The sequence below is a fragment of the Pistacia vera genome, unplaced genomic scaffold (genome assembly GCF_008641045.1).
Source record: "Pistacia vera cultivar Batoury unplaced genomic scaffold, PisVer_v2 Contig476, whole genome shotgun sequence".
NCBI classification, from domain to species: Eukaryota; Viridiplantae; Streptophyta; class Magnoliopsida; order Sapindales; family Anacardiaceae; genus Pistacia; species Pistacia vera.
The window spans coordinates 755,467-767,269 of NW_022196308.1; the positions used below are offsets into that span (position 1 = coordinate 755,467).

An 11,803-nucleotide genomic window follows, 5' to 3' on the forward strand; every position below is an offset into this window, starting at 1 on the left:
AGTAAATGAATATACATACGCAGAAATTTGAAGTATAGGTTTGAATTTTATGGATAGTATTAGAACTGTTTTGGCTTTGAATGAATAAGTTACATTATTTGATTTATGCATTAATTCTATGAAAAAGAAAAAACAACTACGTATATTAACAAGAAATGGAATTGTATAATAAGTGAGATACATAATGAATAGAAAGTCAAACTAATAATTGTGTTTTTTCTTCTCTTTGCCAAAATCATTGACTGTATAGAGTTTTGCTAATTAAATGGTGTATTAATACATTAACCTAAAACTTGTTTAAATTTTGTAGCATGAAACTTGCAAGTTAAAAAATTAAAAACGGTACACTGCACTTACAGTGCCTCATAGTATAGCTAAACCCGTTTGAAGAGTACTCATGTATTAGAAATTCAAAAATCAATCTAAAAACAGAGCCTGGGAGTGACCTTTCTTATATGTTGCAGAACATTAAACGAAAAAAGACTTTTCACTCAGGCAGGCAGCTTCAGGTTCTCGCGGTTCTTCCAGCTGCGTAAAAAGCAGCAACTGTTAGCAGACTCAAAATACAGAGAATTGATCACTTCTATGAAGCCATCACCATCACTCCTATTCAATCTATTTTTTTCTTCTTTCGCATTGATTGCTTCCTATTAGTACAAGCAAAGCCTGATATAATGAAAAGAAAAAGGAACATGAATGTACCTTTAAAATAGTAGTAAAAGTCAGCATAGAGGGCAGTCTGAATCAGGCCTGAAACCAAGCGTTTTTTCAGCATTTTGACAACATGCTAGTTAGTAATGATCTCCCACAAGCAGAAGCACAAGTTACGAGATAAACAGCAGAGAAAAACTTACGTATCCATCTGATTTTGTTCTCCGTGAAGAACGATAAACCCAGTTGAGGATATATAAAGCTCGGTAAGCACTATATAGGAAATAAACAAAAAAATATGTATCCCCAGTCACACCAGTAATCTAATCAGGAAACCCAGAGGGGCAGACGAAATATGATGGATTCAGTAAAAAGTAGAACAAAATTCTCAAATGTAAAACTATTTACCCAGAAAAGAGGGAAAAGATGCCAATGATAACATCATAGGCTAAAAATCTTGAAGATTGCCATGCAGACATTCATGTATACTGTGTAATAATGTAAGACTGAGCTTCGTACGAAACAAATGGTACAATTTAATTCCATAACACTTTGATGAATCAGTTGTTTAAAATGAATATCAGAATGTGGAGAGTTGCAAAAATACACGACTGGATCTAACCCAACACAATATCATCTTTGAGAAAAGGCCTAATTTAGCACCACACTAACACTAATTCTAAACCAGTGACAACAAACGTTCTGCAACCAATACTAAATGAAACATTTATTAACGAAGAACCATCATCATCAATTCATGAGGACACTAATTCCTTAACCTCCGGTCTCAGCCTTCTACTCTAAAACATTCTGCCTAAATACTCACTATAAACTTGAAATCTATGAACTTCTTTTTCCAACCTTAATTTCTCTTTTAATAATTATAGAAACCCAATTATACTCTTACTGTATTAACATGAATTATTGCGGCAGAAAAAAGGAGCATCAGAGTAAACTGGTTTATGCCATACCCTGCCATGACCATTCACTTTCTGTGGTATGAATGGTTACGACCAATCTAGGTCAGCCATCTTGGATCCTCTTCCCGCAACGCTGATATGAATATATTTTTTTGTCACATAACATGTTTTGAGAACAACAGAAGCACTTTAGTATCACACTGTAATAAACCAGAACCCTTCTCATACCACAAAAAGTGCAAAGGATACGGAATATTGACCAACTTTACTACATTGTCAATAGTAATAGATTGTTCCATATTACTTTTTATTAGAAGTGGTTTCAAATAATTCAGGCAGTAAAACATTTTTTGGTTATTCCAGCCCAGCCAACTCATTTTCACAGACCATATCAATCTTTTGGATACGAGACAAAGCTAAGGTTCATGGAAATCTTTGTTTTGGATTTTTTAGGAAAATCTGGAATTAGTAATAGAAGATTTTGGTGTCGTCACAAAAGATTTCAAGACACTTACTTTCCAGCGCTTAAATTGGAATAACATTGTAGATTTTGGATGGGCTTTGCACACTTATAGTAGCCTGTGAAGGCATTTGATTGATTGATTAGTTCTGGAACTGCGGCCAATTGAAACCAGTTTCTGTTAGGATTTTTTATACCTCAAAACAGCTACATCACAGAAACTCATCTACATACAGTTTTGAGACTGCAACAGTTTTGGACAAATGGCACATATGATCGATAGGATGAAGAAACTAAGCTGTTTGGGAACATAAAATGGCTTACCCAGAAGGAAGACATAGTTTCCAGTTAAGTTGTCAATATTGCTTGACCTTTGCAGCAACACCAGTTGCGGCAAGATTGCCACAGCTTCAAGATAGATTGAGAAACTCCACAAAATCTGTCAAAAACGGGTGAGTCTTCCATCAGAAATAAAATCCTTTTTCCAGGTAAAAAGGTAATTTACTATGAAACCGTATTTGAATCTTACTTTCAAGCAAGGAATAGATTCATGCAAAACCCAATTAAAGGGTTCTATAGCTTCAAATAATATTTGCAAGATATGACTAAAGACAAATTTTACCGAGAAATGAAAATTAATAATTATTTACATTATTAGACCTCTTTTCTAAGCAACTGAACAACTAGAACAGTAGCAAAACCTGACTGTCCTACTAAAGTTATAAGCAACAAAACTTGCCTAGAATAGCAAAATGCATTTCAGGTTTAAACAGTAGAAATTAAATGAAACATAACGAACTTCACATCAAATCTAAGATTTTTTATCTTCCCATCGAAATGAATCCAATGATATCATACATGCTCATATTTAGTCAAGTGACGACACTTTGCAACAAAAGTACATCAATTACTGTATTGTGATGACTCTACACTATTTTTACAAATTCCCAGATATATAGAGGACCAAAAGTACAAACATTACTACACGGTAGATACCACCCACTGATCATGGGATTCATGATATAGTAGTGTCATTCTGATAGATAAAGAAATCATTCAATGCTGAGGCAGTTATGCAAATTCTAGATATTGTATCATGAAGAATCACCCAAGAGCAGCAAAAGAACCGTTGTAAACCATGCTGGATAAACAACTATGGCACCTCACTGTAGCTAATTATTGACAGCTTTATCATGCCAACCACTCATATGAAACATAAATTGCTTAAGTATCACGAAAAAGATTCAAACGTTTGGCCAACTGTGAGTCTGCATATAGTTTAGTGCCCTTCATTTGTAACAATCTAATATCTAGGATGGAGAAAGCTAATACACAAAAACTCCTAATCCATGATTAGATAAACTCAATTACTAAGCTCATTCAGAAACAGATAATAAGCTCCTTCGTTGTAAAGGATAATAAGTCCTTCATAACTATGGAGATGACAGCTCCTTGTTGTATTAATAGAAGACAAAAAGCTCCTATACTATAGCTCCTCTGTACTTTACTCGTTCAAAAAGAACAATAAATTTTTTCTATTTTCTATTCTATAAATCAACAATTGGTATTCGACTTATAAAGCAACAGGATAATATATAATTTAAAAATTTATAAATCAGCTAAAGGACAGAAACTGAAAATCATCATCAATTTTTTACTTGAAGATCCATTGCTTTAGAGGGACAAACCACTTTACATTAAGTCTTTTTATGGTGACTATTATATTATATTCTATATGTTTGTAGTATATCCATATGTAGCAAATATGCAAGTTAGTCACTGAAATTGGTTCCAAAGGGGACTCAAAAACATTCTAGTCACTTAAAAATGAATATCCAGTATAAAATTTCTAATGTGGCAAAAAATGTGAAGGTCAAGCATATGTGATAATTGAATCAGACTAGTGAATTACAACAGCATCGACTAGAGAAAATACAATGCTTTACCATGGTCTCACATGGATTCAATTTCAACATTAAGTTGTAGCATTTTCATTGAATTGTTTCACTTTTTCATAGTTTAAATAGGTCATTTTCTTTAGCCAAAAATACATTGAATGAGAAACAAATGAAGAAGAAGACAAAAAATTTCGTACCTCAATAGTATTATATCTTGGGGAATCAACAAAGCCAAACCAAACATGGGAGAATCAGGAAAAATGTCTAAAGGTGTCTTCATCCTTGTTATATGTTTGCCTTCACAACTTTATGGTACCGCATATACCAAACAATAGCGATTGAAGTTCCAAAAAGACTAGCTTCATTACAGAGTTGTAGAATGAGACGTACTCGTGCACAGATCAAGGTAACGAGTGACAAAAATTATCACATAGAGTTCTTGAGTTTTAAGTGAAATTCCTAGAGCAATAAAAGATATGTTAAGCACACAAGTAAGGAACCTCAGAGAAAAAATATAGCACAGATATTTCAAAATCTATGAATTTATTAAAAAAAAAAAAAAAAAAACAGTGCATCATTTCATTGAAGATTACAAGAAAATTAATAGGAGATCTAATTTTATGGATCTGGATCTTACGCAAAAATGAAAGATATACAAATTTTCAAGAATCAAAAAACAATAACAAAATCTTAGACATCCAGAACCCTATCCCCTCTAAGTCTACAAAATACTAAATTTAAGTCATCAAAATTCTAGCTTTCTGATAAAAGCAACTCAAAATTTAATGGAGCATCAGTAAATAATGCAACCATTAATTTTCAACTGAATACATATCTCCTAAAACTATAAAAGATGGCAACATTGATAACTTGAATTTAGAGAACATTTAAGCTAAAACCTATGTTCCCAGTCCGAAGCTAACAAGTCCTCAAGCACTACTGCTTGAACAATTTCCAAGAAAATAAAAAGACAAAAGTGGAAATGGATATTTTGAGGTGACAAGATTTTAGTTGCAGTTTGAACATTACAAATTATCCAAGAACCCTATGTAACGAAATTACTTCAATAAATATAAGCAAATAACAAATAATATAATAAACAAACCATAAGAATAGCTTTGAAAATGGAACCGATTTAGGTTGAAATGCTACAAGACACGACCAGCAACCTTCAATCAAGCGTTAATTCTACAAACACAAAACTTTTATGAACAGGTCCTTATGAGTTTTGAAACTAAAGTTTTATAGTTAATTCTCTAACTACATGATAACAACAAGCTCTTAAATCAGGTAGGCTGAAGACCTCAAAATGTAAACTAAAAGCCTCTTAAACTCTAGTATAGAAACAAAAATTTAGCAGAAATTACATATTAAGGACAATTAAAATTGAATAAAAATTACTGATGAAGAAAAGTTCCAAACATAAAATTACACACTCTCTGCTCAATACATATTCTTATCACATGAAAAAGTTGAGAAATGAACTAAAAAACGCTCTCCAGAACCTGGTTTTACATCTTTAAAATGGAACTAAAAAAAAAAAAACTCATGGAAATTCAACCAAACACCCACATTCAACTCTTCAACAACCAATAAATTCATTAAACGCCAAGCAAAACAGCAAATGGGCATCTAAATGGGGTCAAATATCCAACCGAGAACAGCGCAAAAAAGGAATCAAAACCCAAACCAAACAAACAAAGGCAGAAAGCAAATAAACCTGCACAGGATTTCATTGTACGAATTTTGAGGAGAAGGACCACTATGCTGAGGAGGTGGGCATGTCGCCAGCCAATCTAAACGGTCATGTTTGATTGGGGGTGCTTTTGCTCACTCTTTTTGTTTGATTTTTATTTGGTTTTGTTTTGGATTCTCGTTTTGCTTTTTCTTCTTGTTGTTTCGATTTGCAGACACAAGTGCTTCATTGGGCTGGGTCATTCTTTTGAACGGGGTTTAAGGTTGAAAAAAAGGTTATTTACGCCCTTTGAGGTGCGTGGCCGTTGACTCCCCTCTGGACTTTGTTTCAAAGACTTGACTTTAAAAGTAGAACAAATTTTTTAAGAGTTACAATGACAAAATGTCCTCAAGTTGGATTTTGTTTGAAGACATGACTTTAAAATAGGCTAGAATAAATAATAATATATTTATTATTTTTAACAGTAAATGACCAATTCTCCTCCAGTTTTCGAAATTATTATAAATCATGTTGCTTTAAGTCTAATAAAATAAATGTGTTGAGGGAGACGCAATACATTTTGAGTTACAATAGTATAATTCTTAGCAGCAGAACAACGGTTATTAATACAAGTTATCTTGATATTTAGAGTTGGGGAAGAATACAAAGTAGAATTTAAAATTAACAAAAAAACCTCTTTGGGTTTGCTAATTTACTAAACACCCCAATATATAAAAATTATAAATACAAAACATCTCCACCCATAATTGTTAGATTCAGCTACCACGCCAAAATCTGACGTTACGACTCACGACCGTCGAATTTGCCGTTCATGTGCCAATATAGCCTATTCGGCCAAATCCACCAAGGATCTAGCCAAAATGCTAGATCTACGACCAGATCTGGCCGTCAGTGACAGCCAAAGATATAGTCAAAAGTCATATCTTGGTCATCGTTGACGACCAGCTCGGCAAAGATCTGGCCGAAAAATGATATCGTTACACTGCCGACCGATCTAGCAAGTAGTGTGTCATTATCCAGATTTCGGCCACCTTCCGACTAGTGGGGCTGGAATTTGCAAATGTGGGTGGGGGGTGTTTTTGTTAATTTTTAAATTTTTTTTCTGAGGGTGTTTTAGTTAAATTAATACTTAAGAGATTTAAAATAGTTGAAAAATATAATAGTATTTTGAGAAATGAAACAAATAGTTTTTTTTTTAGGATAGGATATGAAATATGGAAACAACGGACCTAAAATACCTCAAGAGAATTTTGTTTTTAATCAACCTTTAGTTTAATCCTATTTTTAACGATAGAAATTTGTCGTAGCGTTCCCATATTTCAAACAATAAAATAGATCTTATTTAAGTGACAAAAATCGTCGTATAAAACTTTATGAATGACTTTGCCATCCTTATCGAATATATTGGAGAAACAATAACAAAATGCGTCATTTTATCTAGTATAGTTTAGCATGTATTATAATCACCTTAGCTAAACTTTAGACCATTTAATCTTTGTATGGTCTAATAATTTAAAAATTAGTCAAGGATCGAGAGATATATTTCAAACTCTGTTTATTATGTTTAATGACGATCCAAATTACCCATCCATCCTTATATATGTATGATCTAATTTGAAGAAGTGTTATAAAAAAATATTGTTATAATATAATCAACTATTATATTAGTACCGCAATAATAAATCTTTTTAATATAAAACAATAAAATTAACTATCAATAAAATACAAAGACAATACAATAAAATTAACAATACCAACAACTTGATCGCGTGTAGGAAATCCTTCAGAATGAAAGGATGAGATCTGGAGTACAATCCAGAAGAATGTCAAGGCTGTGTAACCACAGTTTCCTTAAAACATTTTGCCTCCTTCACTCGGGTGCACAGGATTTGAGTAGCATCTGTTTCAAGGATCAACGACAGATGAATAGCGAGAGCACCACTCTCTATTCTACGAACTGAATAAATCTTAACTCCAACAAAAAAAACCTTAAAAACTATAAAGAAAATAAGAGATTGAAGAGCTCTCAATTTTTTTGGTGTGTTTGAATGAGAGGAAGGCACATTTATACTACTCAAGGTGGACAAAACTTTGAATTCCACAATTATTTTCCACCTTTTCACTTTCCAATCTTAAAACTTCCTCCATTAATCCCTAACCTTTCTTTCCTTCAAATTCTCAACTTACACCAGCACTTTCATTCCATTTATTTCATTCAATTTAATAAAATATTCCAACAACCCCCCACATGAATGAAATTTGAAATCTAGACACAAGACCATTGATGGAGTTTAACGATTGGACTTGCATAGGATAGGTTGGTGTTACCTTTTGAACCTTCCCTTATGAAAGTATGTTTACTTTACTGACTGATTAGTAACATGATGTCCTTAAACTAATTTGTTATTTATGTAAATGATGACATAGTTCACACAAGAATCCTCCCTGATATTATCAGTTCTCACTATTATGTTCGTTTTGGCCATGACATACCCTTAGTTCTACGAAGTTCTTAAGAATTGAGCCCTATACAATTCCCTTTGAAGTGGCCCACTTCTTTCTCACATAGGTGATTTTTTAGAGTAACCCACATTACTCTACTTCGAAACGACATAAGAATCACTAAAAGTTTTCGCTTAACCTTATTCCTTACGACCTCACTATTTCATTTAATCAACGAACTGGAGAGTACCTCTCAATTGAGCTATCTAAGTCTTTAATATTAAGTTGTCTTCTGAACCTAAATCTTGGGATCTCCAGTCAATTAGGTTGGTTTCATTATATACGACTTATTTTATGGCTTTAGTCTCATTCCTCTCGTATTTTTCAACTACCTCTCTATTTAACCCTTTGGTTAGCAGATCTACTAAATTATCTTTTGTTTCACATAACAATAGAGATAATTCCTGTTAGAGTAGTTGTCTAATGTATTATGTCGACACGTATATGTCTAGACTTACCATTATACTATTGTATGTGCCCTCCAATTACAGATTGATATCACAATAAATGCAGATTGCTAGCACAGGCTTTGGCCACTTGGATATCCTCTAAATTGCGTAACCATTCAACCTCTTCACCATACTTATCTAGAATAAATTCAGATTCCATGGTAGATCTGCTATAACAGTTTGTTGAGGATTCCATGATACAGTTGCACCTCCTAGTGTGAACACATATCACTAGTAGATTTTGAGTCTTTTATATTAAATACCCAGTTTGCATCACTGTATCCTTCTAGCACATCTGATATCTAGTATAGTGCAACCCATAACTATGAGTATAACGTAAATACCTAAGTATTCTTATTATTGCTTTCCAATGATCAGCTTTAGGATCTCGTGTATTACTCAATACTAATTGTGTAAGCTATGTCTGGTCTAGTACAACCATTATACAACAGATTACTATATATTGATACTTCTACTTGAGAAATACTTCTCCTTTATTCTTCGATAGATGTTAGCTAGTATCTAAAGGTGTTATAGCCAAGCTATATCATCTTTTTTAATTTTCCGAATTTTATCCACATAACCGATTGATTAAAATAAGCCCTTCTGAAGTTTTTGAAATCTTAATTCCCAATATTACATCACCAAACCATATCTTCATGTCAAATCTTGAATTCAACATATCTTATAGATTTGATCTCTTATCATACTACCAACAATGAACATGTCATCAACGTAAAGACATCAAATGACATAACCATCATTCTTTTCTTTGACTAGACGCATTTGCCATTCATTGATTTTGAAGCCACTAGCCATGATAGCACTATCAATTTACATGCCTTGTTTTTGGTGCTTGCTTTAATCCATATAAAGACTTGACCAGTTTACAAACTTTCTTTAATTGCCCTGGCAGAAAAACCCTTGGGTTGTTCCATATAAATTTCTTCTTTCAAATCTCCGTTAAGAAAAGTTATTTTTACCTCCATTTGATGTACTTTAGATTTTGCAAAGATGCAATCGCATATCATCCTGATAGATTTATTCTCGTCATAGGAGAATACGTATCAAAGTAATCTACACTTCTTTTTGCTTGTATCCCTTATACAAGTCTGTCTTGCATTTTCAATTGAACCATCTACTTTCTTTTTCCTCTTGAAAATTCATTTGGATCCTGAGGTTTACATCCCAGAGGAAGATCCATAGTTCCCATGTATGATTTTGCGATGGAGTTAGTTTCATTTTAATAGCCTCTTTTCAAAAAGGCCATTTTGAAGATCTCACAGCTTCTTCAAATGTTTAAGGTCATCTTCTAACATAAGTTAAGAAACTAGACCAAAGGATTTTATTGTCCTTGCTCTTTTGCTACGTCTAGGTCCATTTTAACTTCTTGACTATTTTGAACCAAGTCTCATATGTTCGTTTAGACGAACTTGATCCTTCTTTGGATTTGCATGGAAGTAGATGTTCTGAGAAAGATGCTTTCCAGATTCCATTGTCGTATTCTCGTGTAAGTTGGGACTTTGGACCTATGCACAAGAAATCAATAACACTACTATATGTGCATAGCCAATAGATGCAATCAACTATTTTTAGACATATTTTACCTTCTTTGGTGTCGGTAATACTACTTTGGCAAGACACCCCCACACTCGCAAGTATTTAGAGGTTTCCTTCCTTTCCATAATCATAAGGAGTTTTGTCTTCTTTTCAGGATATCTTATTTAAAAGATAATTAGCCAACACACACTTCCCTCACATGTTCTGAGACACCCTAACTTATTAGCTTTGCATTCATCATTTCTTCAAAGTACGATTCTTTCGCTCAGCAATTCCATTTGACTGAGTGAATAGGTGTTGTGGTTCGTTTATAATTTCCGTGTTGTGCACAGAAATCACGGAACGTTATTCACTCACCACCTTGGTCACTTCATAACACCATTACTTTTTATTGAATGATTTTCAACTTCATTCTTTAAAGAATAAACTTATCAATAACTTCGTCCTTGTTTTTTACAAATACACATAACAATATCTTGTGCTATCATCAACAAAAGTAAACAAATACTTATTGTCACCCTTGTTTATACAAACTTTGGTCACAATATCATTGTGAATTAAATCAAGAGGATTTTGTATTCTTTCAATCTATTAATGATGACCTTGTCATTTTGCCTTAACACAAATTTCACACTTATGTTGGAATCGATTTGGAAAATACGTATGTGATTTAAGTTTGATTAATTAACGCAAAGTATTATAATTAAGTGTCCTAGTCTACCATGCCACACATAGGAAGACTCAAGCAAATAAGCAGAAGAAATTCTCTTATAATGCTATTAGGTTTTACAACACAACATAAGCTTAAACAACCATCACTCACATAACCCTTCTAACATACATTCCATTCTTTGACAAAACTATTTTATCTGACTCAAGAACTATACATAAACCATGCTTGTTCATCAAAGATCCAGACACCAGGTTCTTACGGATTTCTAGCACATACAGAACTTTGTTCAGATTTAGCTCTTTCCCAGATGTCATCTTTAAGGCCACCTTTCCTTGGCCTTCAATCTTTGAAGTAGTGAATTCCCATGTAACACTTTCCCCCATTCTCATTTGGTTCAAGGAATTAAATAGTCCTTCATCTAAGCAGACATGTCGAGTGGCTCCAGTGTCAATCCTCATTCTCTTAGGTTAGAGCCAACCAGATTCACTTCTGAAACCACGTAAAGAGACTTATGTGTTGATGGCAATGGGCCGAGCCGGACCGTGTACCCCTTGGCCCAGGCCAAGCCCGACCTGATGCCCAGGCCCAGCCTGGCCCGAGCCCGCCACGGTATGACAGGCAAAGCCCAGCCCACCCGAAGGCTTTTTATGACCGCAGCCCAGCCCAAGCCGCATTTTTTTATGTCAATTATTTTTATATTTTTAATTTTAGAAACAGTTTTTAAATTAATTTATTTTTGAATACTTACCAATATATAAATAACATTCGACAAAGTGCATTCATCCATTTTTAGAGTTAAACATAACCATAAGAGCAACAAGCAAATTGAGACATAACACTAAGTGCATATATAAATTAATTTAATCAAAACTTTTAATATTTTCGTTTGACTTGGACAAAGAAATAAAGTGTTTAATTGACTTAAATCTATATATGATAAATCATGACTTAGTCGACATGTCCAAGGATGTGATTTTATTTATTTAAAAAGCTT

At 33.4% G+C, this 11,803-nt stretch overlaps 1 pseudogene; it reads right to left on the bottom strand.

The window, feature by feature from the left end:
* Window positions 1-505: 505 nt before the first annotated feature.
* LOC116146314 lies at window positions 506-11,267 on the bottom strand (annotated as a pseudogene).
* Window positions 11,268-11,803: the final 536 nt, after the last annotated feature.